The sequence below is a fragment of the Hyposmocoma kahamanoa genome, unplaced genomic scaffold (assembly GCF_003589595.1).
Source record: "Hyposmocoma kahamanoa isolate Upper Pololo Valley unplaced genomic scaffold, ASM358959v1 169, whole genome shotgun sequence".
NCBI classification, from domain to species: Eukaryota; Metazoa; Arthropoda; class Insecta; order Lepidoptera; family Cosmopterigidae; genus Hyposmocoma; species Hyposmocoma kahamanoa.
The window spans coordinates 71,292-79,828 of NW_020653611.1; positions in this window are offsets into that span (position 1 = coordinate 71,292).

Below are 8,537 nucleotides of genomic sequence, written 5' to 3' on the forward strand. Positions count from 1 at the left end.
AAGGCGAAGGCGAAGGCGGAGGCGAAGGCGAAGGCGAAAGCGAAGGCGGACGCAACCGTTGACTGATATACTCCTATAGCAACTGTTTAGTATTCCCGAATTTAAAACTTTTATGTTATTACAACGTTACAAATCAAATCCAAAAATTTAATTATTCACTCGTCAAAAGTTACGGAGGTCGGGAACGACCTATTAAGTATTTAAAACAGGTACATATGTCGAGAGCCCTCGTTGTTCTGTGACTCAGACGTACGAACTCACTTTTAACAAATACTGAATATAAATAAGAAATAAAACAAGAAAAAGAATTGCAGATTGTTTCGAAATTGCAAAGCGAAATAACTTGGAAGCACTCGGAACAAGTTATTACAATTGGAATGAATTTCCATCCAACCAACGATTGGTCAGGCGTCGCACGCGGCCACGTCGCGCGCCGCCCGCCGCCCGCCCGCCGCCGCCGCCGCGCTGTGCGCGAGTTGTTCTCGCCTCGTCGCAGTAATTAAATAATTTAGTCAACTGTCGATTTCGCGTTCAATTGCTTTTATATTGGAGCAAATAAATCTGTATTCGAAGATTAAGACCTTTCAGGCACATTTATTTCCAGTCTACGTATTCCCTCTCGGCGCCGTATCCGGCCGGTTCCAGGATATTTTCTGAATAAACATTTTCAGCGCTGTGTTATTGAATCGCGCTGAATTTTGCTTTTCCGAATGTAAGACAAATAGATGTGTAGCAAGTGGTGTAGCGAGATAACTCGTACAAATATGGCGTCGTCGTCGACGGCCCTCAGCAAATATAAACATCAAATCGGCTTCCGACAAAAGCTAGGATCTCCGACCGACGGAGCTGTTTGCGACCGGGTTATTTCATCCTTTCTAAGGCTGTAAAGCTACCCCTATCGGGGCTCACTTAGTAATCGACGACTATGTCACTTTGTTAGTTAAAGTGCAGGATTTCATAGTCAACCGGCGCGGAGACAGCGGGGTCGAAACAATAAGCACGATCTTTAAAAAGCAAATTGGTAGGTCAATATAACAAGGGCATCTTTTCGGTTTTTGCGACGACTAACAAATGAATTTTCATGTACCCTCTGGGATTATTTATTTAGGTGCTTAATGGTATTCTAATTCGATTGCATTATTTTATCTTTTTTCTCTCCTTAAAGAAGATCCATGCGCAGCAGCAGGAATTTTATAATACGAGTTTCAATTTTGAATAATATTAGGAGGGTTCCAAAAGATAATAAATATTATTACGGTTGCCACACAGGTACCTCGGAAAGAGAACGTTGAAAACAGCAACTCACGTGAAGCAGACGTAAGGGCTAAACGGGCCACCGTCCATCCAAAACAGCGCGCAATGTGAAGGTCGGCAAACCACGAAGGTTTATAATTTGACGCGGGGCAAGTGTGCGCCAATTTTATTGAGGGTGGATCCGCCACCGGCCGCGGCGGCGGGCTCGGCCGGCCGACAAGCCGTTATCATAATTTGTGGCTGTTTCATGGCCCTTCTTCCGTTTATTGAGGGAACAAATTACACGTACATGTGGAAATAGTAGAAGTACGACTTCGTGGTTACGATTGCTTCCTTAGTCATTTCTTACTATTTTAATGGGATTATTTATTATATAGATTATTTTAATGGGTACATTTGCTACACTTTTCTTTGTCTTATTCGCGTATTCTGAACCCGACAATGTAAACGTAACGGTATAGAGTGATAGAATTACATGCCATTCCCGTATTATCGGCGTAGCCGTAGGCCTTGCGGTACGGGGTCAGGGCGAGGTTGGCACGGCGCGCGTGTCGTGTCCGCCGCGCCGCCGCCGACGCTACGCCGCCCGCCGCCGGCCATATGTGGCACTTGCGCCCCTAATAGCAACATCCTCCTCGAACTGTTCCTTTACGGGCTAGTGTTGTTTCCCATTTCGCTAATTTACTTCTTGTAGCTTACTTTTTGTGGACATTTTTCAATCGTGTCAGGCATCATCATTTAATTAAAGTTCTAGCCAGACAGAACTTTCTTTACGACTTTTATATCATTTAAATAGTACAGATTTTCCTTGTACTGTACCCAAATATCAACTTACAACTGGGTGGTGTTATTGTATTAAATTATCGTGCAGAACTTCTGAAAAACAGCCTATTACCGATTGCGTACCTAACGAACTTCACGAACGAGCTGATGTTCCACATCTCTAGCGACACAGCCGTTGGCAGTGGCGTGGATGGCGGTGCGCTACGGCAATATGTCGCCCTGCACCCCGCGCCCCGCGCCTCGCTCTAGCGGCGCTGTCCGTGCCAAATGAACCAGCATTAACTCGATACTGTGCTCCTACTTTAATGCACCTAGCATAACCCACCAATAATGCTTGCTATTCCCCCCATGCCCCGTTCCGTTCGGACCCCGCTCTGCAATGAAGTCTCGCAAAGGAGAGAACTGTAAACCAATTAATACTCTCAAACAGATCGAATAAGTAAATGCCATTATATCCACAATTCCTGCCATTCTCGCCGACGTAAATTATACAGTTTGGTCGAATTCTGGAAGAGAGAATTTCATCGCAACTTGGTAATCAAAATGAGCGACTCAATCCGTAGTGATTAGATCCTCTTTGACTCAATCGACACTAACGCAGACCTCCAAATAATCGAATTTTTCATAATAAAGTCACGGCTTTTAATCATCACTCGTGTCGGATCTCGGGTCCATGACTTTATTATGAAAAATATTATTTATATATGTATGGATATTATAATACCTTCTTACAATGTCGCCTTACCCCGGTAAATCTTACTCGTGAAAAACGTGACCCAGATTTAGTAAAATCGCTCATCGAGTATTATCGACTGAAGTATGGACAAACAAATAATAAAACAACCGTCGAGTTGTCGAATTCCCCGACAGGTCGGAATAGGAGTCATTAGGCGTAATTGCGAGATAGGATTGTAATTTGTTGTGGGCCGCCGCCGCCACCGCCCGCCGCTATCGCCCGCGCCTCTCAGGCGTGTGACGGACGTGCCCCGCGCTCCGCGCCACCGCTGAACTACCCACTTATTCTAAGGGACACCTTTAAACAGGTCGGGTTTATTTGATCATGACATAAGTACGCAAGTTTTGCTTAGAGACGTTTGCGAAGAGCTCTTCTAAAAACTGTTCAAGTTGTTTGGACCGGGCTGTTTAAAAGTTTTTTAGTGAATTTTGAAGGCCCGTTCGGTCATACAACGACGAAGAAGAAGCAAGCATTAAAAGTTTCGAAAAATACTTAGTCGATCAGTAAACTTGGAGTAATAGGTACCACAAACAGAAAATACTACAATGTAGGCTGCTATAAAAAGGTTTGACCGCTTTAAGTACATTTTATGGACGTACCTACTTGTAGTAACAAAGAACATAATGAAAAAGTAATTTAAATTCGTGAAATTATGTTCCGTCTTGTTTTTTCGTTTTTTATCAAATTTAAACGTACTTTCTTGCTAAAGCTGTTTTTAACACGTAAGCAAATTCATTGGATAATTTTGTAATATACCTATGGCACAAAACGTCAAAACACATACTATAGACACTGTTTGGCAACTGTGTCCGCCGCCGGCTGCGCGCGGCGACTCGCGTGCTTGACACACATCACCCGCAGCACGACACAGCGCGTAAACTTCATTATGATTCAATTACGGCTAGACTTTGATAACATAATGACACAATATCAAAACGGAAATGTATACCTCGGAATTTTTACACGTTATCATCACGAAACTAAAATTTAACAAAGAACATGAACGTTCTAACTTGCTATTGTTTTGCTCCAAACTTTGTGACCTGAAGAGTAATTCCACATTTCAATAATCAGTAATCTCAGCATAAAATTGTAATACGAACGTGACACAAAGCGGCAGCGTGTGGCAGTTGCCAAATTCGCTAGTCTGCATTTCTTTGTTTTCATTCTTCAATGTCGTTGCAATCGGTTCCACTTGAGACAAGTTTGCTTTACATTTTCACTGGGAATGGCGTTTGACATAGAATAGAATAGAATAGAATAGAATCGTTTATTTCATGTTATCAATGTCACAATATTACAATTGGAAATACAATGTCAAGGGATAACTATGATCGTCAGTAATAAAATTATAATAATAATAATGAATATAAAATAAAGTAGTATAACTACTGCTTGTCGAATAAAATAAAATTAAAATTGTTTCAAAAGAAACTCATCGACACTGTACAATTCAATATCCAATAAAAGGTTTTTTAGTCGGGTACAAAACGTTGCATCGTTTCTAACACTTTTCAGGTCTGTGGGTAGATGCTCGTAGAATCGGGGACCTATTACCCGCGGATTTCTAGTTGCAAGTTCGGTACGGTGGGCAACGGATTTTAGTGTTCCCGCGTTTCGTAACGCTCGGCCTCCGCCCGTACGTCGCTCATAAGTAGCCAAGTTTTGACGCGCATAAACTATTATATCATAAATATATTGTGAGTACATGGTCATTATATTGTATTTCTTAAAAAGGTTTCTGCAGGTCTGACCCTTTTTTATGCCTACTATTGTTCTTAGTGCACGTTTTTGAAGTAGGTGTTTCAAAATATCTGTGCTAATAGGTATGTTTTGGACTAATAGGACCGACCGCGTTTCTGATTTGATTGATGAAATATTGAAAAAGATCTTAATACGCCGTCGCGTCGTGGAGCCGCCCGCTCCGCTCGTGCAATAGTAAGCACTACATAAGCCATCACAAACTATGGACACCGTTGTGGCGAGCTCCGATTTTAATGATTGATTTCCATTTGGAATCGTGTCGGGAAAACACGCAAACTCAAAATACTTTATGGAAGTAAGCTCGTTCAATACCAGATTAAATTACTTCACAATGTTACACAACTATATACGTTTAAATGCAAATCCAACCTACGCCTAAATTGAAATCAAATGTTTCTATCAACAATTGTGTCATGATTTAAGTTTGTTTATACATATATACACATGACACACACGTTGTGTGTAAAAAATACTCGTGAAGCAAGGCCAAACGTGAGGCCACTCAGCTCCTTGACCATACCGATATTATAAGACTTTTAAAACGAACAAAACCATTTGAACTAGTGTAGTGTTAGTGTATGATTAAACTAAATAGTGCCAGTGACACTGAACAAAAAGAACACGTGATAAAAGTGTCTTCGCCTTAATAGATAATAAGAAAATGGCCAGTAGGTGAATTCTTAGCATACTTTGTTTATTTATTAGTATATATATAAATATAATAATATAAGTGAAATGTGAATTATTTATTAGTCTTGTGTTTGACTAGATTGTAATGCATTTATAAAATACTTTACTAGTGCTTGTAAATAAGACGAAAAAAATCAACGATTTCCTCAATGTCATAAAAATATATTTTTTCTGCTGTTTTTCGGGTTGTTAAACATTTTATTGCTTGATATCTAAACTAACGATATTTGTTTTGTTAATATTGGTACATGCCTATCTTTCGTCTTTCCAGCTAGTAAAAAGTACCGACGAACACCCGGTCACATAAAGTTAACAACAGCAAAAGATGAAGACAAGCGACTGTCAACATTGACATAATTATCTAAAATGAAATTTACACGGCTCCAGGGTAAGATTGTAAACATAGATTGCGTTTTGCATCATGCTTTATTTGTAGGGCTAAGGTCTGGTTCACATTGTAGGAATATCTATTACCCTAAAATCGGATACTGTTCTTTAAGTAAGACTCGACCAGATTAAGTTTATTTTGCTATTAATAAGATAGAATGTAAAAGAGTTATGATGATACAGAAAGTTAGAAGTTATTTCATAATTAATATTGTTATAACAAATAATTTATACCATTGAACTATAGATAAACTAATGGCTTTTATTAATATATTTAAATTAATGTAGCCATAATGTTTTAAGATTTAATATAAAGAAAGTATGCATTAACAATATGCTGAAAATACAGGTACTCATTTTAGGCATCATCGCAACATGACTATAGAGTTGTAAGGTATATTTGTATAGCTTTATGATTTTACATTATCATAGCTTCCTTTACATTACTTATACTTGTACCAGATTAAGTTGTAACGAAATAAATGTATCTTTATCTTTGAGTTTGCGACTGAGCTTCCGTCTTTCATTTCGTAATCTAAAGCACTTAAGTCCTGTTTCCAATTGAATTGACCCACCACGCGATTACTACGACCATAGCTAGCTACGACCTTGAACAGCTTACTACTTTATTTTAAGAAATATCTATAAAACTTTTGCCATCAAACACAGAAACTGACGAGTTTGCAAAGTTGCCAGTGCTATTTCTTGAACCACATTAGCACTCGAGGAGATCAAAACTTCTGGACATTTACATTCAGCTTTTCTCCTGCAACTGTTACTCTAGAGCCACACTGCACTGGTTTAAAAGTTTTTTAAATTTTATATTTATTCATTTGTATAGGTAGACACGTTACAGTTAAAATGTTACATACACCCAGTAAGGGGATAAGAAATGATAAGTCTTATAAGCTCACGATCATGACTGAATTCTCACCACAACAAGGCGTCTCTAGAAATTGGTGGTGTTTGCCTGACAAACTTTTTTCGGTAATTCAAACGAGCATATTTGCACATTTCATACAAGTCGCACGCACTAATAGCGCGGTAATCGGCGCGTCACTCAACCCCGCGCCCCGCGCCTCGCGGCCCCTCCCCGCACCCGGCACGACGCAGTGACTCGCACGTAACGACCACAGTAATGACGAGGAAAAACGCCGTAACGGTCTCTTCGTCTTGCTCAGCTGAGAATTATTCTATTTCTACCAAGATTATGATATCCAACAGTTGGCCTTCTTCAGTCCATGCGTTTTTACAAGAGCTTGACGTCGCAAGCAAGCGGCAAGACCTCGGCGTCGTCGTATTGTTTAGCTGATAGCTCTAACACCATTTAACTCCTTTGCAAAACAAAATTGCAGTTTATATGTTTAAGTATTTTGCCCGTCTACAACATTTTATTGAGTATTAAAATGGATGAGTAACCACTACACGGTAAAAACAAATTACTTAGAATAAGACAAAATTCTTTTTATGAAGACAAATTTATTAAATCCAACAAAACGCTCCTCACCCTGCAGACGCTAGAGAATAATTACTTGATAATAGTAAAAAAACGTCTCAAAAGTGTATTTTAGTTATAAGACAGAAATATTTAATCCAAGAGCAAATTAATTTACTTCAAGTCACAAAACCACTCTAGATTCAAAAAAATATTTACTAGTTATTAGAAATATCCGACTATGAGTTGAAAAGAAAAGAATGAAAAATTGAGAGGTACTTAAGTATTTGACTGAAGATTTATGTAGGAAATGAAACTATTTTTCCGGATTTAAATCGCGTACATTTGATTTTTCAAACAAATGGGACTTGTAAAGGGCCCGAAACGTCGATGTGTTTGAAAAAACAAATATACGCGATTTAAATCCGGAAAAATAGTTTCATTTCCTATGTGTAACAATCGCGAAAACCTAAGAACTCGATATGAAGATTTATGTTTTCTGAAATCAAAAAGGGTAAATTTACAGGGTTATGGACCCAACAGTATATCTCACTGGCGTGGAAGCACATAGTTCATGCCTTAACGTAGCAGAAGCAGGACAGAATCTTCTCAAATACTTGAGTACCATTCAGTGCCGTATAAATGCTACAGCGGCAGAAAGCACTATCAATTCTTTTTCTTTAAGGATATTTTGCAGTTGGCCGCTGATAGCCTTGACTGCGCCACCGGAGAAAAGGGCGAGCTGAAGGCTCATAACCCCTAAAATAAACTTAAAGCTAAGTAGCGGGCCTGAGGGACGGACCTCGGCTCAAGGCGCTACTGGACACTTCCGCCAGAAGGGCGTGCTGTAGGAAAGAATCTACCAGTGTACGTGCTGAAATGAGGGACTCTACGACCTCGCCGGCGAGGACGGTTGGTGCGTGAGGAACGGTACTGACTAGCCATCTGATCTAACAATTCAAAGTATATGAGATGATTTATACTATTGAAGTTAACAAAACGATAGCGCGTTAGTGCTTGTTACAAGTGTAGTTTGATTTCTTGCTGAAACCAAATTTCTTAAATTATGACTACAAATAACACACTAACAAACTAGAGATACTACGTATTGTTTCTTTGGATAAATGACTGTTTATGATTTTTATGATTACAAGCACAAGTACAAGTAATCGTTACCGCGTGCGCCTTCGGCGACATGTCACGGCAACATTGACTATGAAAACGCAACGAAATGTTGCTTTAAAAATATACTCTAGAATTTAGAATATTAATCTGAGTATCAAACTACTTCTTTTTTTGTTTAAGAATATATTTCGTTAAAATACACCCAAGAAATTTTTTAATTCATTTAAGATTATTTAAATTTGATTTAACTGCCTCGGTGGCCGAACAGTTACCATGCCGGACTGCCACGCAGAGGTCCCAAGTTCGATTCCCGGGCCGGGAGAAATATTTGTATGACCTACATTTATTTCTCTCGTGAGTTTG